This window comes from Sphaerodactylus townsendi, linkage group LG09 (assembly GCF_021028975.2).
Source record: "Sphaerodactylus townsendi isolate TG3544 linkage group LG09, MPM_Stown_v2.3, whole genome shotgun sequence".
Taxonomy (NCBI): Eukaryota; Metazoa; Chordata; class Lepidosauria; order Squamata; family Sphaerodactylidae; genus Sphaerodactylus; species Sphaerodactylus townsendi.
The window spans coordinates 27,544,644-27,568,256 of record NC_059433.1 but is presented as its reverse complement, the minus strand read 5'-3'; the positions used below and the strand labels follow the sequence as shown (position 1 = coordinate 27,568,256).

The window sequence follows — 23,613 nt, the reverse complement described above, 5'->3', positions numbered from 1 at the left end:
ATTATTTGCTATTTGTTTTGAACAGAACCCCAGTTCATGTCAGATATGAACCTCCAGACAATCATTAGTTTAAACTGCCTGCGATGTGTTCAAAATTTTGCAGTCAATTTAAAACTGATCTGAATTGCAAATGTGGTAGTAATAAGCCATTAGGGAGCAAGAACCATCTCTCTTTTCTCGCACTTGCAACTATCTCTTTTAAGGAGCCTTTGGTGCACTGAAATATGAAAATGCCAGTTCAGCCAGGAACACTGTCAACAAACATCAAAATGGTGGGGGTGGAGGGTGGGGGACAGAAAGCCTTCACAATGGAGACACACTGAAAAAATGCAAGAACAGGCGTCGTGTATACCTTCCTTCTTAAAAAACACACAAAACGTTTTGTTTAAAAACATTTGTAATTTAAAAAAATTGTTTCTGGAATCTGATTGCAGTTTTGGAATCTGACTGTGTTTAAGCCATTCCTTGGGAGTAAAGGAACGGCTTAAGTTAAGCATTTCAGAAGAACACTTCAGAACTTCTATCTGGGAAATTACAGATTTTAAAAAAATATTTCATCTTCTCCTATTTAAATTATTTGTATACAAGGGGAAACAATGCAACTTTCCACAGCATTATTAAAGCAACTTGAAAGTTACTGCTTCACAGACATGAAAATCCCACAATGCAACTTTTCACAGTAACGAGGACTTCACTATTATCTGCAGCTGCGATTTGTAGCAGTAATATGGTATTTTGTGTGTTAGGTAATAAAGGCAGACATCTGCTGAGTTCAGTCAGGTTTCTAATGACAACCCTGGGTTTTCCTGAAGATTTGGGAGGTGGGTTGTGTGTACGTAAGTGGGTTTGTGTGATGTAAAGTCTAAGAACTGTAAAGTAAGGGGAAATACTTTCCGGAAGTGATGTTGTGTGCTCACATCCAAAAATGTGTGCTTCAGTATGACCCCAAAAGTATGAATATTGGAAGCAGTTCCCAACCAAGATTACACCATTTTCTCCAGTATATGAGTTTTTCAGAAATTTAATATCTCCTACGCAAGTTCTTTCACAGGATCCTTGACAGGTAAGGTGGATGCTCCCAGGTGGAGACTCTCTCATGACTTTGGAACCCTTTCCCCATAGCAAGTCATCAGCATGCTGCCAATGCATTCGAGTAACAAGAATAGGGCTACTGAGTCCAATGTAAGACTAGAAAGTCTAGGAGTCTCCAACCTTTTTTTGGGGGGGGGGGAGCCTGTAAGCACCTTTTGAATTTTTGTGCAGGGTGGTGAGACCTGGGAATCACAACAACATGGCTGCAAGAAGAGGTGGAACCAATCGCAAAATGGCAAGGAGTGAGGTCATGCATCACACTACTAGCAACCCTTCAGCATTTCAGGCAAAAGTTCTGTTTCACAGAATGCCTTTTAAACCCTCATATTGTTTAAAAACATTTTTGCATACATACAGCTTACCATCAGTTATGCGGCAAAAGCAATTTTTAAAAGTTCTTAGACAATCTGATCTCTACTGGCAAGTCAGAAGCAGTGACATAGGTATATATATTTTTATGGGGTGGCTTTGGGGGGCGGGGCTCAGGGGTGGGGCACTGCCATGCCCCCACCCACCCCCTAGGGGCATAGCCATGCCTCCCCAAGCCCCACCATCCTGGCCAGGGACAGCAATCTCTTCTGCCCCTGCCCCCCCTCCGGCTGGGCTCCCAGCCAGCAGCCGTTCCGGCCTCGGAGAGCTGCTTTTATAAGCACTGAGGCCGGGGGTGGGGCTTGGGGAGGCATGGCCATGCCCCCAGGGGGCGTGTGGTCACACCCACTGAGTCCTGCCCCCCCCCCAGCCTCAGTGCTTATAAAAGCAGCTCTCGAGGCCAGGACGACTGCTGGCTGGGAGCCCAGCCAGGGGGCAGGGGCAGAAGAGACTGCAGTCCCTGGATGGGGGAGGGGGCCCAATCGGCAGGGGGGCAGCAGGGGCCAGACCCCCGTCTCCAGGCCCCTGCAGGCGGGGGACGCTTTGGACATATGATGGGGGGTTGAACCCGAGAACCCCCCTTACCTTCATCCTTGGTTAGAAGGCCTGCTGGGCAACAGCCCACTTTCTAAAAACAAATTGGCAGGCACTAGGATGGTGTCAAGGAGTGCCTTGCTGCCCACAGGTGCTACATTGGTGACCCTAGCCTAGTCTTTTTAACTACAGTAAGTGTCCCCCTTGGCCATCTTTAGGTCTTACATTGGACCACTTCAGTCTGCTCTGGGCTTTCTGGCTGGGGTGCCATGGCTATGCTGATGACATCCAGGTTCATCTGTTGATGGGAGACTGGCCAGACATCACCCTAGAAAATCTGTTTGCAGACTGTTGCAAAATGTTTGTGTCAGAGCAGGCTCCATTAAAGATGGAGGTCTTGTGGATGGGTCAAGGAAGACCACTGCTGACTGCCGGAATTGCATGGGTGTTATTGGCACCTGCAGTCTGGAGCCTGGGTATGATTTTGAATGCCTCCCTATCTATGGTGGCCCAAGTTACACAGACTGCCAAATTGGCTTTCTTCCATCTTTGCCAGGTGAGGCAGCTGGCTCCCTACTTGTTCTGCCCTGACCTAGCCATAGTAATTTATAGTGCCTAGTGGTGTCAAGGCTTTTAAATTTTATGTTAAGAGTTGGGTTTTAGCTGAATTTTATTGTATTGTAAACTGTTGTATATGAGTGGCCCTGAGCCCAGCCTTTGTCTTGGGTAGGGCAGGATATAAGCCCAAAATAAAGTAAAAGGTCTGCATGTAGTTGTCCAGCTAAGGCTAAGCTGTTTCATTTGGTTTGGGATCTTTTACATCATAGCTCCAGGGAATTGGATTCTGACCACACAATGATTTGCTGTGACCAACTTGATACTTACTTTTCTCTTCTTATGTTCTTATGTCATGGTGACTAAAGAGAACCAAAAGATATTTAAAGGGGGGGGGGTCATATCTGACAAACAAAAACAAATAAGCTCAGGAAACCAGAAAAAATTAATTATATGATCAACATTCATTGTATAGTACACTTAAAGATTATGAGCATCGTGCAATGAATGTTGACCATATAATTTATTTGTTCTGTTTTCCTAACCTGCTTGGTTCCTGACTAAAGAGAACCTCCACATTCAAAGACAGTAAATCTTCAAATACCAGCCCCAGGAGGCAACGTCAGGGAAGGACTCCACTTCTAAGCCCTGATGTTGGGCTTCCAGAGGAACTGTGTGAGACAAGATGTTGGACCAGATGGGCCACTGGTCTGATCCAGCAGGGCTCATCTCTTCTTGGTAGACACAGTTGCCCAGATCACCTTTGGCCAGATGCTGGTGTGGATGTATGCTCCAATAATGTGCTTTGGAACGTGCTTGCTTGATTTATATGGACACATTTCAGCTTGAGGAGCCCAAGAATGTGAACAAGATCCCTGGACAGATTGAGCCCTGTCACCTGTGCTCTTGACCCTTGCCCTTCCTGGCTGATGAAGTTGCCAGAGTGGGACTGGGTAAGGGCAGTGTAAATGTTTCCTTGAGGGCTGGAGGCAAAGCCACCCATGCTCAAAGAGGCAATGATTAGACTTGTTTCGGAAGAGGGGGACCCCTCTCCAAGTGATATTCTGCTGGAGCTTTTCTGGCCAGTCTTCAGTCTTCCATTTCTGGGCAAGGTGCTTGAGTGGGTTGCTGCTTCGTAGCTCTAAGGGATCTTGGGAGAGGCTGGTTTTCTGGATCCATGTCAACCTGGCTTCAGACAAGGATTTGGAACAGAGACTGCTTTGGTAGTATTGGTTGATGGCTTCCTCAGAGAACTAGACAAGGGGAACTGTGACTCTGCTAGGCTTGCTGGATCTCTCAGTGGCCTTCAGTACTATCAATCATAATATTCTGCTGAGTTGCCTCTTGGTACAGGGACTGGGGAAGCACTGTGTTATTGTGGTTCAAGCCACAATAACAGTAATCTCAGTCCATCTCAGAAGGCAATACTGGAGGATTCCTGCTCTGGCCTATGGCTGTTGGATTGTGGGGTTCTGTGGGATTTGATCTGATTACTCAGGTAATTATCTTGCTGAAACCTCAAAGAGTTTTTAATAGCCTAGACAGCAAAATGTAGGATGGAGATTTTCCAGCTGTTTATTCCCCTATCTCACATGCTTCCAACTTGTACCATTATATATTGCAGGCCCTCTGTCCCACACATAATCCTCCAGATTGCCTTTTGGGTACCCATGAGTGAGAAAGAGTGTGATGGCGGAGTCATTTTTACAGGGTGTAACTCTGTTTAAGAGAGCACTTAAGGACACTTATTTGTCTTCTCTCACAAGAAGAGACTTGGTGAAGCCACACATACATATGAGGAGATAATTTGGAGCATGCATATTACTTCCATGTAGTAGTCATTCTGCTGGCTGCCCAACAGTTACTGGGATCAATTCAAGGCATTGATTATCACACACAAAGTCCTTCATAGCCTGAGTCCATCATACATGCAGGATTGTCTCTCCCCCCCCCCACCCCCCCATGCTCCACCACAACATGGTTTGAGCAGCACCTTCCACAAATGCCACCCTTCAAATAGGCAAATTCAACAACTGCCTGTACATGTGCTTTCTCTGTTGTAGCCCCCAACTTGTGTAATGGTTTGCCTCATGAGGCCTGGAAGGCTCCTGCCCTCTTGGCTTTCCATAAGTTATGCAAAACTAGATTATTCAAGAGGAGTGTTTTTTTAAACGCAGGTAACGTTTTCAGAAAGATGTTTTGCTATAAGAATAAGGCTGGTGGTCTGTACTAGAGTGTCTAGTGCATAGTGTCTGTAGCTATAAGTATGATGCTTCTATGTAACTCCTGCACCACTCAACATGTCACGTTATTACTTATGTTTTATTTCACCTCTGTTTTCAGATTTTCTGCTCGATTTCAGATTTCTGCATTCCTGTTGATTGAAATGGCCTTGAACTAGGCAATCTTCCTCAAGTCTCGGTGAGAGAGAATAGGAGACTACAAATAAATAAATATAATGGCAGTCCAGTGCTGAATGTCTTATCCATAATTACAGAATGATTAACAAGTCTGGGCCACTTAAGTGTAATCATCCAAAAGCAAAAATGTAGAGTATGTGCAGAGTCATTAAAACCATTCTGGGATGAAGGGGAGGCACTCTTGAGATAGGCATCTCTATTCAGAAGAGGGTTGCAGTTTGCACTGCTTGTAAGCCCCCAAGTCACACACAGTTCACAGGGATTTCAAATGTAGAGTGAGTGAGCTATCAAGGACTATACAGCAGTGGCGTAGTGGTTAAGAGCAGGTGTACTCTAATCTGGAGGGACCGGGTTTGATTCCCCGCTCTGCCGCCTGAGCTGTGGGGGCTTATCTGGGGAATTCCCCAGATTCCCACTCCCACACATGCCAGCTGGGTGACCTTGGGCTAGTCACAGCCCCACCTTCCTCACTGGGTGTTTGTGAGGGGGGGGGGAAGGGAAAAGAGATTGTTAGCCCCTTTGACTTTGAGTCTCCTTACAGGACAGAAAGGGAGAGTATAAATCCAAACTCTTCTTCTTCTTCTTCTATACGTGGCTGATGGGCACTTTGGCCAGTTGCAAGCAGTACAGGGCTGCTTTAAGACCTGCTTAAGCAAATGTGCCTTAGAAACAACGTGGAACTCTAGCCATAAGATCTGTTTTCTCTATTAGCACTTCCCATTTGAATTTCAGGAAGCAACAACTGAAAAGGCTCTTAAACGCAAACAGATGCACCTCCTAGGGGTAAGCAGAAGATATTTCAGCTGCTACAGCTTGAATACCCCCCCCCCCTTCCGTCCCCCACCATGGCAAATTGCATCTGCTGCAATGCCTTGTTCTACATCAAAATTAAAAATAGCAGAACCTTGACCATTTCCTTACTAGTTTATCCCAAAGATGGTCTGAAAGAAAATTACTGCTGGTGCCAACTGAAACTCAGGATGAAAAGTGGTTGCACTGAGTGACTTTATTGTCAAGGAGCTTGAAATATCACTGCTACTGGGACTCAGGCTCTGAACGCATATCATGACGAGAGAGAGGAATGTTAATTTGCACTGTCTGAAGGGTTAACACCACAGATTATTTTGCTGGCTCAGGCTGCTGCAGCCGAACTATTCACTCAGCTGGTACATGCTCATGGTAATACCAGAATACACATGCCTCCCTCTTATGTGTAGCTGGCCTCTATTATTATGATTAGACTTTTCATCAGCTGCATCCACTATGGTTTATTGGAACTCATGATCACATATTTATTATGTTATCAGATTTCTATTAAAAACAAGCTTTGCACAGCACAAAAAGGGCAAAATCATTCGAATGTAGCAAACCCAGATTCTCAGCCTTATTTTTTTCTCTCCTGAAGAAAGTGGGAAAATAACCCTGCAAGATTAGCTTCGTTGCTCCCTTCTTCAGTTTTCTTAATGTTACACACACACACGCACACACACACACACAAGGCCAGCCGGCACTTCCAACATTTTAAACATATACACAGTGGGGGAAAATGACACCCTGAGTAGTTAATTAGCGGATTTGATTATGCAAATCTCTTTTAGATGTACAAGTCATATCTTTTTTGCAGAGGCAAGCGCTGACAGGATTTCCAGAGACAGTCTTAAATGTCTTCAAATCTTGTCAGAATTATAAATGCACTTCAACAAGATTAGCTGGATTTGAAGTAATAAATACAAATTTGCCTAACTTATAGAAGCAGATATCTCATCGTTGTACAGTGTACTTGTAAGGGGGGAAAAAAACTCAACTTTTGTCCTAACAAGGGGCAAGCAGTGGGGGAAGAGACTGCTAAGGTCAAGTCCAATGATCTCATTACTATGTAGCCACCAACCCCACCAAAATACAAACAAACAATTCAGCCAATGCAGAGGCTCATCCCTACTAACATCTGCTGAAAGTAGTGTAACTTCTGTTAAAATATACTGAGGGTCTTGAGGGGAACTTTTAGATCTCTTTTAGACCTATAAGTACCAGGTCCAGTTTGGTGCCCACCCTCCCCCTGGCCATCAGGAAAGTTTGGCCCCAGGTCTTCTGCAGAGCAATTCCAGCAAGAGAATCAGTGGAAGCGGATCACCTTCTGACAACTCTGGGTGGTGGCACTGGAGGAATGCAGAGGAAGTAGGAACATTCTTCAGTCTTCCCCTGCCTCCCTTGCTTTCTGGACTGGCTCTCTATCACATACAACTGTTCAATACATCACCTCTACCAACTGGAGGCCAATGGACTTCCTCCCTTGCGTCAGGCCTGCATCAAGGGTCCTGACACAATTCAATAAAACTCTTGAACCCTTCTAAAGTCTCAATTACTGACTAAAATAACAAAGCCTTATACCTGGACAGTAAGAGCAACTGTAATGGTGAAGATGTTGGGCCAAGATCTGAGAGACCCAGATTCAAATCCTCACTCTGCCGCAACACTTCTCTTGCAATCTATCCTCTTCTCAGGGTTGTCAGGATAAAATTAAGGAGAGCAGAATGAGGTACACCTCCCTAGCAGAAGGGAAGGTTACACATGCACTAAATGAATGGCGAAATGGTTGATGAGATAAAATAATTATCTATGATGCACTAAAAACTGTTTTGTGCTGTACAAAAAAATCGTAAGGCCCTGCTTGCAGGTTTATAGTTTACTTATAATTTCTATGAGAAAACAAAGAGGTTTGGAGGAAGAGTATGTAAAAGAAAAATTAATAGTTGCAGGTCCACACTAGCTGAGAAATGGGAAAGAAAGTCACGGGGAAGTGAAGTAAAGCATATAGAAAACAGGTGTACAGGTCAAGATGAGACAGCAATTAATACATGCTGAAAACTAAAAATAATATACCATATATAGAAACATTGCTAAAGAAATCAGGGGATTGGAGATTGTGAGCCTTCCGTATCAGCTAGGACTGGATGGGTGGACAGGAGTGGGAGGGGGGAATAAGGTATAAGAGGAGCTGTGTTGGAGAGTCCCTCCAGAGACTGCACCCTAGGTGCCCTCTCTCCGCGCCTGCAGCCGTGTATTCAATAAACTGCTTACTGCTGACCACTTTGTTTGGAGATCTTCTTTGAGAACATTTTCCATAACAAGTATAAACTGGGTAAGTTATACTGGACAAAACATTCCCCCTCCCATTGTTTCAGCTGGGGAGACAGCATGGCAGGAAGGGAAAGGTGCTCCTTCTCTCCCAACACTGTTGTGCTTCTAGCTCTAAAATGGCTTTCCTTGCAGCTGCTGTTTGACTGCAGAGAAAGCAAGTTGGGTCAATATGCAATCACATGACCAAGACATCCATTTGTATGGTAAGAATAGCAGCAGGCATGTGCTGGAGGTGAGAAAATAATGATGGGACTGAATTGATTCTGATGCAGCTTTTCAAACCCCCCCCCCCCCTCCAAGCACAAACCCCAAATCTAGGACCGAAAGAGTCATTGGTGGACTTCAAAACACGGCTGATGCACCCACATAACATCTGGATGAAAAGGAAGGCAACATATCTCACACTGTCCAATCACTGTGTCCTCTTGTACTGTTCTGTCTGCTAGTTAATGTCTGGGTTTTTAAAAGGTTAATTTTAACTTTTTGTTGCTGTTTTGGGAGTTTAGAATGTTTTACTTTAAGCAGCTTAAATGGTGTGGTGGCATATACATTTTCAAAACAGAAATACAAGTTTTAAGAGCAGCATTATCCCCATAATATAAGGAAAACATTATGCTGGCCATCATACTGTACAAGTACAAACTCAGGTCTGTGTCCCACTTACCTAAGATGGGCTGCTTGAAAAAGGCTGCTAAAACATGACCTAAACTGGCCCAAAACACTTTTCTTTTTATTGTGAAGGTCACCATAACAGAGTGCACACTTCTTGGTCTTTAAACGTATTTCAGACTGTTGAATGAACTGATTAATTGCAGCATGCAAGAAATCTCAATTGTTTGGAGCATTCTTAATTTTGTTTATTATTTATATATTCAAGCATGTTTCTGAAATAATCTACTGGATAACAACGAAGAATTCACTGTTTCACAGAAATATGCCAGTGCAGTTTATCAGCACTTAACAAAGAGATCATTGTGAAATACTTTTCTATCATCGCTAATGTGGAAAAGAGTCATTCAAAGGCAGTCAACAATTCAAATGCAAATCCAATTCTACAAGGCGTATGAACTGTATGCCTTGCAAAACAGGAAGAAATATCACCTTGAACAAAATGGGTGTCTTGAACAGGAACACATCAGAAAGTAGTGGCAAAAGCGTCCGAAAATGGGTGCATCCTCCGCTTCCATCCCACCGTGCACCTGACTCCACCCCTGAACAGCTCCACGAATGCAGCCTCTGGACAAGCACTCATGGCTGGGCGCAGAACCCCGGTGTGCCATGTACCCCCACTCCCCGCCCCCTTGGAGCTATGCCTCTGCATGATATACACTGGCATCTTCTTATCCCAATCAAACTCTCCTTTGCTAAACACGTTACTTGAGTCCAAGAGGAAAACTAGATGAAGAAAATAATGTATGTCTCCCATTCTTGATCGGTCCAAGTGCACATAACGGAGAAGAAAAATGAGGCTTCAAGGGGCTGCTGAGACTTGTGTTATAAGCTGTACATTATGTCTGTCCTAGGATGGATCATGCTCTGTGTTTTAAAGACAAAAAATTATTTCTATTTTGTTGGATATTTGAGATTAGGAAGACAGAACACCCAAAGGTGGGAAATTATTTGAATTTCACTTGTAGTGAGCAAAATGCTCAGTTTCTGTTTTTAGCAGTAAGTTGCACATACTGCAATCAAAACTCTGCTCAGGACCTGAGTTCAGTTCCGACAGAAGTTGCTTTCAAGGTTGACTCAGCCTTCCAATATTTCAAGCTCTGTACCCAGCTTGTGGGGGGGTAAAATGCAGACGACTGAGGAAAGCAATGCCAAACCTCCTTGTAACACATGTTGTGATCTAATGTCACCCCATGAGTCAGTAAAGATCCAATGTTTGCACATCTTACCTTTAATGTTGACAGCAGCTTACAGTAAGAGCCAGCATGCAAAGAAATTTCAAACCACAATTTTTTAACTTTAAAAAAAGATGCAAAATATTGACCTATCGAGGTTTTGACACACCTTGTCCATTTACACTGGAATACTCCTATTTATGTAGAAATTTATATCCAGTGTTACAACACTGTTTTTCCTTTTATCCCCATAAAACCCTCTGAGGTCAGTTAGGCTGGGTGTGACTGCTATCATATGAACAAACTTCCATAGAAAAGTAGGGATTTAGACCTGGGCCTCGCAGATCCTAGAATGACACCATACTTACGTATCAGAAATTGGAGCAAGCTGGTTCAAAACAAGTGTCAGACACATGGATTCATTTTTTTAAAAAAAATCTCCTATTGGGAGTCATGTGAAGTACAAAAAAATCATATTATTGGAAATGCTAAGGAATCACAGGAACATTATTCGAGGATAGGATACTCTCCTTCATTTAGGATCAGCAAATCTTCACATATGCCTGTTTCCTAGATGAAGATTCATGTAGGCATGGTATCCAGCATGTGTTAGACATGTAGTTGAAAAGGAGAACTGAATGCAAATGTAGTTTTGCTGTAGGTTTAAAGCAGTAGCAGGTCCTTGATTTGACAAATAAGTGTCAGGTGTAAATGTGCAGGTATTTGTCTTAAGTGGAAGAACTGACCACGAACAATTAATGTGCTCAATGTGCACATAAATTCACCTAAAGTCCCCAGAGGAACCCATCACTCATCCTTAATCCTTAAAAGTAGACTGCACCATTCATTGCAGTCAGCAATATACCTGGGCCAAAAATTAAGTACCGTAGTTAGCCTTTCGAAAATCCACTTTCTTCTTCAGGTTCAGAAACACTTTGACACACAGAGCTGATGTAATAGTTATTTCTTTTATTGGGCCATGTCTCTGTTATTAACATTACAAACCTTCAATTAATACACAGTACCCTTTTTTGTCATTAAGTCCTAGTTCAACACTTTAACCACCTCACCACACTGGCTCTTGAACACGACTTTATGAACCGAAATTCCAAACTGAAAAACAAACCTTGTTCTATTTTAAGATCTGCATGTCCAAAAAGAGAGAGCAGACTTTGTGCATTTGCCGAATGATTTTTCCCCTCATTGTTTCTACTGCATCACACAGGTGTGAAGTACAACAACATTCCTTTTCCTCATCACATCTGATTTAAGGGGTCACAGAAAGACTGTTATAGCTGGGGGTTTATAGCACTTTTCAACAACGTGGTACATTTCTATCCTACTTTCCCTCCAAGATAGTGTATATTATGCTCCAATGCAAGTTCACACAATTAGTTTCGTAGTTGTGAAATGAGATCAAGCCTTCCAAGATCAAGAAATGTACACTAAATCAGTGGGCCCCACTTGTTAAAGTTATTAGTAGGGGTGGCCACCTTTTTTTTTCCTAATATTTTCCGGGTTCAGGTTTAATAAACCAAGAAATTTTGGAAACCCTCCCAAATGTTCTTAAAATGTTTAGGTTATTAAATCTGAACCACAAAAATATGCCTATTTCGGAGACAGGTGCTGGGCCCTGCCAGTTCCGCATTCAGCATTAAAATGGGGGCTCCAACTCCGAAGCCAACAATTTAAAGCTGGACCTGGCCAGGCCGAGCTCAGAGTTGTTGGCATGCAGACCTGTAGCAAGACCGGGGGGAGGGGCATTTTCTAAAACGCTCTACCAGTCATATCTTGGTATCATAGACAGTTCAGATTAAGATGGATTCCATCTTAATTCTTGGACTTTGATATTAAGAAGGGTTTGCCTGAACACGCTTTCCTCCTCTGAAGCAAGTATGCATAGCAGTCAACAATGCCTTCCCTGGAGGCTCAGGAGCCCACAGCACAGCCTTGAGTTCCTTTATTATGTCAGTCCAGGCTCACACTGACTTGGAACGCCCCTGGCATTAGTTTCCTCAACACGGTCCTGATTTCATCAGGTGTTGGGCACTCCCAGGTTTTAACCTAATCATTCCTTTTCCCATAGCACTGTTTCTGCTATGGGAACTTTGCTTTGTTTCTGGAAAGTAGCCACTTTTATCATTGCCAAAGGGCTAATTTTTCCTACAACTAGTCCTCGCAAACAAGGACCCCTCCCTCGCCTCTCAATCTGGTTCCACCTTTGGTTCTGGTTCCATTGTGCCCAATGCTGTCCTTCTCCTGGGAAACAATCCTGGAGCTGGATTTTGCTTCCTTGAATTTTCTTCTAGATTGGTAAATATCATCCTTCCCTCTACACCCTCTGCTATTCTCAAGCTATCCTTCATCTCTCTATATATCCTAGGTTACTTGAAACTCTATGTATGTGTGCTTGTGTGCTACTGAATTATGTGTGTGTTTTTATTATTTTTGTCTCTTTAAGAAAATTGCAAAACCTTCTCTGAAATTCTAGTTTATGTGGATTTCTAAGGGGAAAGACCTCTGTATTCACTCGTAGAAAGATCCTGGCCCAGCCGTTCTCGTTTGCAAGGTCTGTTCCTGCTAATTCCTCATAATTAAAAGGGAACAGACCAGACCAATTTGGGTAACAGTGTCACATAGGAGGCGGATACAGAAGTATAAAGCTGGACCTCACCAGGCCGAGCTTGTAGTGCAACACTGGGCTTGGCCTGGCTGGGTCCAGCTTTAAAATGAGGACTTGGAGCACAGCTGGCCAGGTCTCGCCTTCAACTGCACACACTGCCTCCAAAGTCCATGTGGATTTCGGAGGTGAAGACAGCAGTATAAAGCTGGACCTTGCCATGCTTCAAGAAAGTGAGGAAGGCAGTGAGATGCAATGGTTTTTTTGAGGCAGCAAGCCAAACAGGCTGAAAAATACTGAAAAACATCAGCACTTTTCTGGATCCATTTTTAGGCTCCCTGTTATTGCTGCCTTTTTTCAGGTAAAGATGGGGTCTTTTTCAGGTTTTTTTCCCCTCGTTTGGGTTTACTGAACTTCTACCTCTAGTTACTAAACTGGGCTCATTTTAAGTATCTCTGCTAACCCTTAATAAACCATCTCATAAGACACACCATTGGCCTTATCCTCAAAAGGAGATAAAATACTATACAACCAATATCAGTCTACAAAAATAGTTGAACTTATTTCAAGCTGTCTATAAGCTGAAACTCTGCTCTGTACTACTGAATAATTTATCCAAATCAAGTATTCTGATTTTATTTTTTATCACTTTGTAACCAAGCTTCAGGACATCCTTTGAAATTGCCTTGGAAAATCGTTCAGTGTACTTTGAAACAGTTTTGCCTCAACACATCCTGCATGAAGACTCTGCAGAGAGATTGGGGCCAAAGAGAATGTGTGTACTTTGACAGTCCTGACAATTCAAAACGAATATAAGTGCTGTTTTCTAAACATTACTTTTGAAAATGTTTAATTACAGTTTTGCTTTCTGTTTCTGGACTGTGCCAAAGGAAAAGAGGTCCTCTATTTTTCTCTCCATCCTATTCTCGAAGAACTTGATATCAAAACCAATTTGGAAGGAGTAATAAGAGAAAGAATTCAGAGACAGCACAATGTAAAGAATGGGGTAAAAGAAACAGAACACAAAGATATTTCTCATAGACCACAGAAATCGTATTCCCAGTGACATCAGCAATAAATTAGTTTAATTTATGGCATGGTATGATGCAAAAATCGCCTCCAAGAGCTGATGCTTAAAACCTAGCTAACAAGAGGCAAAGTATAATAATAAAAAGCCAGTTTCCATATTATTCATGATAAAACTGGAAGATCCGAGAGAGCTGTAAGGGAAAGGGAATTCTATTTCTGCTCCCCCATCATGGCTCCAGGCCTCACCACCAACCTTAGGCTTCGCTCTGGTCCCAGCTGCCTTAGTGGAGGATGCTGGGAGCTGCATTGGGAGAACACTGGAGCCTCTTCTTGCGTCCTCTGAAATGGCAGCCAGACCCAGAAAGAATCTCTGTAGCAGTCACCACCACAACCAGCAGCTCAGAAGGGAAGAGTGTTGTCTGCATTTTAAATTGGGGGGGGGGGGGGGTGGGGTTAAACCTCCAATATATATTTTTAATTATCAGATTTTTCTACAAACCTGGGTAGTAACATAAGTTTGCAAAAAGACCTGGATAGTATCAGTATGGTCCTGACCTGTGGATTTAAATATCTGAAGATGGGAAGGTGGGGGAAGTGTCACATGTTGTTATCAGATATACACAAGAGGGGACCTGCAAGGAACTTGTGGGAGGGGTTATCCCATTCCCACCTTTGGTTTCTCTCTTTCCCTCCTATTTCTCAGTGTCTCACCCTTTCCAAACCTCCTGCCTCCCTTTTTCTTTCTGTGTCTCTCCTCCATGCCAGTCACTTTCTCTCTTTCGGGTTCTGACCCCATCACTTTCTATTTCTACGCCATCACCCGCCCAGCTTCACCTCTGCTTCCTCTCCCCCTCCCACAGTGGCAGTGGTGGCTGCGGCACTCCCAGCTGCCCACCTGCTCCTCCCCACAGCAGAAGGACGGCAGCGGCTCTCCCAGAATCACAACAGATCTCCCCACTACAGAGATCAGTTTTCCTTAGGGTTTCCAGCACTATAAGGCCGTTTCTGCATGGCCACGCTGGGTGGTGACATGATAATAGTAGGTGCGTCAAGGAGCAAGGCTGACACCCTCTCCAGGGATCGCTCTGCATAACGGTCCCTAGGTAGGGGCAAAAGATGTGGTGCAGCGCTGTAGCATCGCCCTATCGAGGAGTATTTTCCCTGCGACCTGGGTCAGAGATCGCTTCTGCCAGGGGACATTTCACCTGCCCTGCACAACAGCTCTGGAGTCGCAGGGCAGGGGGGCCTGTCTCCAGGCCTGGGCTACATGCCGGAAGGTCGCAGGGAAGGTACATCGATCGGGAAAGGGGGAGAATGGCACCTTCCAGCCGCTGCCGCTGGAAGCCGCTGTTTCCAGAAAACCTCATTCGGGAGTGAGGTTTGGAAACAGCAGCTTCGCGCCGCTGGGGGGGAGCGAGGGCGGCGCGGCTGCGATGCAGCTGCACCCCCCATGCAAACACCTCCCTAGGGACGGCGTTTTTGCCATCCCAAGGGCGCTGTAAAATAGCCACGTCTTGAGAAGGGAAACTTCTGAAGTGTAGATGGGTGTCATGAGCAAAGATCGCAGTCTTTGTGCTGTGCCAGGGAGCTGGTTTCGGGCTGTATGGCCGTGTTCTAGCAGCATTCTCTCCTGACGTTTAGCCTGCGTCTGTGGCTGGCGCATCTTCAGGAGGGATCCTCTGAAGATGCCTCAGCCATCAGCTAGGCTGAACACAGGGAGAGAGAATGCTGCTAGAACACGGCCATACAGCCCGGAAACCACACAGCACCCAAGTGATTCTGGCCGTGAAAGCCTTCGACAATACAAGATGCAACTCATTCCCATCAGTCTACCTTCAAGGTCATTTCCTTAACATCCCACGAAGTGAGCATTGTTGTCGGTACTGTCCCTACACTATGGACTCAATTCCTCATATCCTGCTTTACTGTTCGAGGTATAATGATATTAGAACCGACCTGGGAACTTCATTACCTTCAGAATTTATGTTTTTCTCAGACAAACTAAAAATGTCTAAGATACTGAACAGCTCTAATGTAGAAATTTCGGAAGCAGTTGCTATATTTTTAATCCGTGTTCTACATGATGTGTAACAGTAATCCTGTTATTGTACCTGGAATGATCAGTACTTCCGGTTTTATGCCTAATGAAGGTTTTTGGATTGGATTGGGTTTCCAGCTCCAGATTGGAAAATCCCTGGAGATTTGGAGGTGGAGCCTTGGGAGTGGGAGGTTTGGGTAGGGATGCAACCTCAACAGTGTACAATGCCAGACTGAACCCTCCAAAGCAGTCATTTTCTACATGGAAACTGATCTCTGTCATCCAGAGATCAGTTGTAATTCTGGGTGATCTCCAGCCCTCACATGGGAACTGACTACAGAGGTTTCCTTGGTGGAAATGGTTGTTTTGAAAGGTGACGTCTATGGTGCACCGCTTCTGAGGTCCCTCTGTCCTCAAACCTCCTCCTCCTCAGGCTTCATGCCTCAAATCTCCAGGAATTTCCCCATCCGGCCTCTGAACGGGGCTTGGGATGGCTCGAGCTCAGGGAGCATGCCGGGAAGGCCTCTGTAGAGGAGCCCGACAACCCACCAATTAGGGGGTCTTCCCACCCTATCTTCTTCCCACCCAACAGCCAACCTACCTTAATTTGCCCCTCGGTCTGATATTTCCACCTCCTCCCCCTCTGCAGCCTCTTTCTCCATAGTGGGGACCAAAGCAGCTTACATTAGTCTCCTCTCCTTCTTTTTATGGGCAAAACAATCCTGGAAAGTAAATTTGATTAAAAGTCTATGACCAATCCAAAATCACCTAGTGAGCCTCTACAGCAAGATGGAAGTTTGAACTTCAGACCCTACTCTAAAGCTCTAACCTCTACATCACACTGGCTTTCTTGGGGTGGCTACTGTTGAAAGGAGTGAACAGTCAGGCGTAACTGAGCCATGCAAGTCAGATGGAATCCAGTCACCCAGAGGTTGCTGACAGGCCTAAGGTTGCCCCACCTCCAGGTGGGACCTGGGATCCCTCAGAATTCAACCGAACCCAGGATGACAGAGATGTGTTCCCCAGGAGAAAATGGCTGCTTTGGAGAGTGAGCTCCATGTCATTATATCCAGCTGAGGCCTCTCCCAGCTCCAAACCCTGCTGTTTCAGACTCTACCACGCAACATCCAGGATATCCAACCTGGAGATGGCAACCCTAGCCAGGTCTGGTCCCGTTGAGTCTTCCCTCACAAACCAAAATAAGCCTGGAAAGGGCTGCATCCCCTCCCTCTTGCTTTTTACTGACAGAACCTTGGAAATTATGGTTGCCTAGCAATGGCCACTGAGGGAATACATTGCTTAAAGTTGCAGATACACTTTTTATCCTTTGGGGTTTTTTTAACCCCCCCCCCCTCTCTCTGGTTATACATATGTGTGTGTGAGTGTATACACACACACACACACACACACACACACACACACACACATATACACACACACACACACACACATTAGATTTCAGATTTTTCTGCAAACCTGGGACCCTTTTCAGGTTTGTAGAAAGATCTGTTTTTCCCATTCACAACTCTAGTCACTGGATTTAAGTATTCAAAGATTTGGCCGACTTTGCTATTAAAATATTTAGATTTAGTTAATAATTACATTATACAAAACATAATACTAAAAAAGCCAGAAAGGGGCAATACAACATGCAACATGCCCCGTCCCTTGTCAAAATTTTCCTGCAGTATTCTGCACTTCTGGTGCACTCCCATCCCCGCAGATGCTTCTCTGCACAAAATTGCTGCTTTGGAAAGCTGATTTTCTTTAAAACAAACACGTTTGGGTGTTGAGGCTCCACTGCATGTCACTCAAGTGCATGTTGCATACAGTCTGTGCCTCGCTCTTCAAAAATTCAAGAGGTGGCTTTGGAACTTTGTGAAAGAAGAAATATATCTCAATAAATAAACACTATCAGACTTCCAGCAGAAGCCATCATCTTTTTGTGACACTGCTGCTACTGAGAACGAGGCTGCCTGTCAACGTTTTATTGTAGCAGTGGACAATTTATTGTCAAATAAAGTAGTGAAAATGTTTATCATTATGTTAGGCACCATGCGTACTGTGCAAACAAATACCAGTGTGATGGAGGTGAGGAATTACATGAGCTTTCCAAGACTTGCACTGTACCTTCAACCATGGTTCATGTCAGTGAAGGTTACAGGATTAATCAGGAGTGATGAATAAGTTTTGGCCTCACTGCAGTAGTTGATCCCAAATGTAGCACTTAAAAAAAAAGAAAAGAATGGCAGCATTAATTTGTATGGTCGGAAGCAGAGACATTCAAAGTCCTCCTTGGGAGGAAGACAAAACAGTCCTGTTCCTAGAGAATTAGGTGTGAGGGTCACATTTTGTTCTATCTGATTCTGTCCTTCCCAAATTACAGCCCATTAATTCCCTCCCATAAAATTCAAAGGGAGATAATGTGAACTGATCCATCCCTTAATTCAGGGTTGCTTATGTCAAACTGGGGCCTGATCTCTAGGCAACGAAGATTAGCTCCCCAGGAGAAAATGGCAGTTTTGGGGGGGGGTGGCCTCTATGGCATTATACCTTGCAGAGGCCCCTCCGACTACTGCTCCCTTCCCTCCCAATCCTCTTATTCCCATTGTCCTTCCATTTAAATTGAATTCCTTTCTCCCTTGCTGCCCTGCTGCATCCCATGCCTCAGCTAAAATTACTGCCCATTCTTCCTCATGATTGCACACGACAGTACTGAAGCTGGCCAGGACATCTAAACACAGACTTTCCCCCCTAGCGTGCCTAAAAGAAAGAAAACAACCACTCTCGAAATTCAAGCCCATCGCTAAAAATATTATTGGGAACAGACAGGGACAGAACAGACAGCAAAGGTAACAGCAATAGACTGGTGGAGCAGAAATGCGCTAAAAATCACACACTTGCGCTACACAGAGAAAGGAGCTCTCTTCCTCCTCTCCTGGACCTGAGTTGCTTCTGCCTCAAACTGTGCTTCAATTTGATTGTAGATTTTTTTAAAAAAACCCCATCTAATCTGCTCATGTGCCTGGACAATGGAGGCCCACTTGTGCGGAATTTCTCTCACATAGAGGTGCCAACTTGCAGGGTTTTCAGATAAACCATAGTTATTTTTATGCTTTTGTCACCTCTAGAATTATCAGCCAGTTCAAAACACACCCTTTCTAAGTGACCTTTCATATCAATGCCCCTTTGTTATGTGCTTGCGTACTTTAACAGAAAGCTGGAGGTGACTGATTTGAATCTCTCAGTTTCGTCCAAAATATACCCTTTTTTTTTATTCCTGGCGGGGCTCTTGGCTGCTCCTGCATCAGTGGCTCTGCTTGATGATGTGATTTTTCTTCAGCAAGGTCCCCTTAGCAGCTCAGTAGCTCCTGAAGGGCATTTCCATCTCATGACTAGGGCTTAATAGCCCCCATGCCTTCCACACATCTTTCTGGGAGTCTGGAAATAATGTATTTATGCTATCCTGGGACTTCTAGATGGAATTATACAAATTAAAAACTACTGTCTTACTACTGTCCAGTATAATTACTGTGCCCAGGACACCAATTCTAAACTCTTCTCCCAAAGACCACTTTCTCAAACTAACATAGTATAGTGGTTAAGGCGATAGACTCTAATCTGGAGAATCAGGTTTGATTCTCCACTTCTCCACATGAGTAGCAGATTCTTATCTGGTGAACTAGGTTTGTTCCCCTGCTCCTACACATGAAGCTTGCTGGGTGATCTTGGGCTAATCCCAGTTATCTCTGAACTCTCTCAGTTTCACCTGCCTCACAAGGTGTCTTTTGTGAAGAGAAGGGAAAGAATTTGTAAACCACTCTGCGGCCCCTTCCGCATGGGCCAAATATCCCGTGGTGGGGGTGAGATGTAACCCTGTTTGGGTGGGAACTTCGTACAGTTCCTGTCCCTAAACCAGGTGAATCCTGGGGAAACCCCCCGCCCCCATGCCGGGTTTTACATGAATTGCACTTTACGCAATTCTTTTTGTAAAACCCGGCATGGAGACAGGACCGAGCGAATGGCCCCAGCAGGGAGCCAGGCTGACAACAGCTGCACCATTTCCTTTGTCCCCCCCCCCCACAGGCGTGGGGTGACCTGCTGGTCACAGCTGCGACACTGGCCGGGCTGGGGGGGTTGAATGGCCTGGGGCAGTTTGGGGGCCATGTATCTGCCAGGATATTTGGGCCATACGGAAAGGGCCTGTAACTCCTTATGGTTAAAAAAACAAGATTTATATCCACTCTTCTTCTGAAGAATCTGCAGGAAGACTGGTTGTGAATGTGTACAGATAGTGGAGCTGAATGCTTCCCAACTCAGACTACACTTGGTCATACTTTGAGCCAAACACCTGCCGCCCACTTCTATCCAATCAGCAGCATCCATCTTGCCTAATATGCCTCCAGTTCTCTTCCCCTTTACTAGCTGTATCCAATGGCTGCATGGATTTTTGTTATGACTAGTGGACCAATGAGAAGCTGCAGAGGTGTCACTCTGTAGGGCTTGTTGCCTTGCTAGGTATCTGCAGAAGTTGGTATGTGGCTTTTCTTGTATCTGAGAAGCAAGCACCATTGTTCTGTTCTAAAAAGAAAACCAATATGTAACTTAAGGTTACATTCTTCATAACTTTAGATTATTTGATAGTAGCATAAATCAGGATCCTCAGTGTGGTGACTCCCCCCCCCCCAAAAAAAAGGGGGGGACCCAAACACAACCTGAAAAACAAGCTAGGAATCAAAAAGGTTGGGAAGTCTAAAAACTATTCAGTAATATGTATAAAATATATATTTTATTGCACTGTGACTGCGTTATATTCTAAATAATAAAACACAATAGATAAAAAATATCAGTGGAAATTTTTAATAATCAAATGCACAGTATTTCAGGATGTTACACATAAAAGATCTAAATATTGTGCATTTGATCATTATTAAAATTGAGGATTTGCGGCTGTTTATAGTTTATTATATTGAGGTATTATATTGTTCTGAGATATGAATGTATATTTTCCATTGAGATTTTTTCTGTTTTATTATTTAGAATATAGCACAGTACAATATATATATTGTACTGTGCTATATTCTAAATAATAAAACAGAAAAAATCTCAATGGAAAATATTGCTGATGCCCACTGTGACAGATTTTTGGACTGCAGTGAGTAGTAACCAAAGCAAAAGCTCCTGTAAACTAAGGCCTTTTCTGCAGATGCAGAATAGTGCACTTTCAATCCACTTTCAATGCACTTTGCAGCTGGATTTTACTGTGCAGAATAGCAAAAGCCACTTTCAAACAATTGTGCAGTTGAAAAGATGGAACAGTATTCTGCATGTGCAAAAGTGCCAGACAGCCAGAGTTTCAGTTAGTTCCGTTGGTACTGAAAGTCAGTTGGTGGCAAACAGTTGGTTCTGAGAGAGATATAGAGATAGATGTAAAGTGAACTGCTGTGTTCACTTGGTTAAAACATCTCTCTGTGAGGGAAAGTTTAGTCAGATAAGATTTGTCTGTTCTACATTTCCTACACTGTAAACACATCTGATTTGTTTATTGCTCTGGGAAGATATACTGAAGGGAATGAGCTAGGAAGCTTTAATTTCAGTAATACCTACAGAGTGGTAGAGGCGATTAGAAGAGAAATGCCTCTTATTTTATCCGTGTGTGAAGGAACAGATCTAGAGAAAGGTATCCCTTAGTCAGCGCATGGATTAGTCTACTGTTAGTTATACCTGAGGGTAAACAAAAAGCTCTCACCAAACAGAGCAAAGAAGGAGTTCTAGAACAACCAAGTAAATAGTGTAGACATATTTAGTATATATAAGAAATTAACATCTTCTGGAAAGCTTTGAGTGAAAAACAGTTACTTGTAACCTATGGTCAATGCCTGAAGAGCTAAACTTAAATTGAAGTAGAAGTAGAAGTAGAAGTAGAAGAAGAAGTAGTAGTAGTAGTAGTAGTAGTAGTAGTAGTAGTAGTAGTAGTAGTAGTAGTAGTAGTAGTAGTAGTAGTAGAAGAAGAAGAAGAAGAAGAAGAAGAAGAAGAAGAAGAAGAAGAAGAAGAAGAGGAGGAGGAGGAGGAGGAGGAGGAGGAGGAGGAGGAGGAGGAGGAGGAGGAGTTTGGATTTATATTCCCCCTTTCTCTCCTGTAGGAGACTCAAAGGGGCTTACAATCTCCTTGCCCTTCCCCCCTCACAACAAACACGTAGGTGGGGCTGGTGATGTAGGTGGGGCTGAGAGAGCTCCGAGAAGCTGTGACTAGCCCAAGGTCACCCAGCTGGCGTGTGTGGGAGTGTACAGGCTAATCTGAATTCCTCAGGTAAGCCTCCACAACTCAAGCAGCAGAGCTGGGAATCAAACCCGGTTCCTCCAGATCAGAGTGCACCTGCTCTTAGCCACTGCTCTTAGCCACTACCCCACTGCTGCTCCCTTATTTAAAGCAAATAGGTAACAGTCTTATGTATGTACAGTTTGTTTATAAACTTTTATTTTAGTTACTTCACCAAACCTCTTCATTATTGTTAAATAAATTATTCTAGTCCATCTTTTTTAAAAACCGTTAAAAAGTCTCTCGTGCCTATTTTATTTTTCTGACCAGGAAAGGTGTTTACACTCTCCTGGGTGGTGCCTGAAATTTGAGCGCAAGGAACCCACTTTACTGTTTATTTTTGTTTTATACAAGGTGGGGAAACAGTTATTTCCAATTCAAAATGCTCTCATGCTAGGTTTTTAACATAGAAGCCTATATAGCAAGGGCCGCTCAGGATCTTACGACTGCCTCCTCCATTGTGGGTGCAATAGCTTCCTCCCACAACAAAGTATTATCACCTCCAGAAGGAATACACAGATAGGTCACCAAATTCTCCCACAAGCAACGTCTGTAACTTCGCACCTCAGCAACAGAAATTCATCTAAAACAATGTGATGAGCTCTGATGAAATCTTGGGTCTAAGTCCAGGCAGATATGAACAATTTTATCTACAAAATATTTCACAGAGGTCACAGCAGTTTCTTTTGCCTGGGCACACATAATCAGAGGTCAAATGAAATATCTCCATCACCACCTGGAACCGACCTGCTGAAAGGCTTTGTGCAGATGCAAAAGTGGAACAGAAGTATGTTCATTTTGCTGCAGTCTCTGCCAACAAATGAGAACAAGAATACGCTCTAGTCTAGACTCTGTTCTTCCAACATTTGTTGTGATTCTTCCATCATTTGTTAACTAGTCAGCTTATTGCTTTGTGCTCCTCAATAGATCATGAAGCTGCTCATGCTTGATGAGAGGATGTCTTTGAGAACCTGTTGACCACAAGACCTATTTGCATATTCCACCAGGGTACTGACAGGAATAAGCCATGCTAGCTAGAATTGCTGTGAGGAGCATGAGAAATCTGTTTTCATCAAACTGCTTCCATAGGTGAACCATCTTTCCCTGCCTTTGAAGAATGGTCAGATCATGACAAAGATCACAAAGATCTCCACAATGCCCAAACTATATTTCATTCTGCCAGAACAAAAGAGCAAATCCAGAATCCAACCAGTCTTATGAGTTTAAGATGTTCTGGGAAAGCCCTAGGGTAATTGTGGTAGCCATGCAGTTCTGAGCCACACCAGTGACAGGGGCGTGAATATGAATTTTGGAAGTCCTGACAATCCTGAGGATCTCAATATCAAATCAAAGACCACTAAAAGCCCTTGTTAAAAAAAAGATTCTTAGATCACAGATTGGGTAGCCAACTGCCATAAAACTCAACCAGGTAATAATACTTGAATTTGGCACAGAAAACTGCAGTGGGCCAACAGAGATTCTAAAGACTTGGCAAAATGTAATCAATTTCTATTTTATCTAGTTAGAAACATTTCTATTCTGCCCTTCCTTCAAGGAGCTCAGGACAATGCACATAGTTGTTGTGTCCTCCATTTTATCCTCAAAGCAAAGGGTGACCACCTAGAGCGCAATTGGCCAAAGGTCACCCAACAAAC

General features: G+C 43.8%; 1 long non-coding RNA gene across 1 annotated transcript; it reads right to left on the bottom strand.

Annotated features, from left to right (window-relative positions):
- Positions 1 to 10,906: 10,906 nt before the first annotated feature.
- LOC125438826 lies at positions 10,907 to 14,588 on the bottom strand. Its single transcript, XR_007245425.1, has 2 exons — positions 12,690 to 14,588; positions 10,907 to 12,621 (listed from the first exon to the last, which is right to left on the bottom strand). It is a non-coding gene; the product is annotated as an uncharacterized LOC125438826 (long non-coding RNA).
- Positions 14,589 to 23,613: the final 9,025 nt, after the last annotated feature.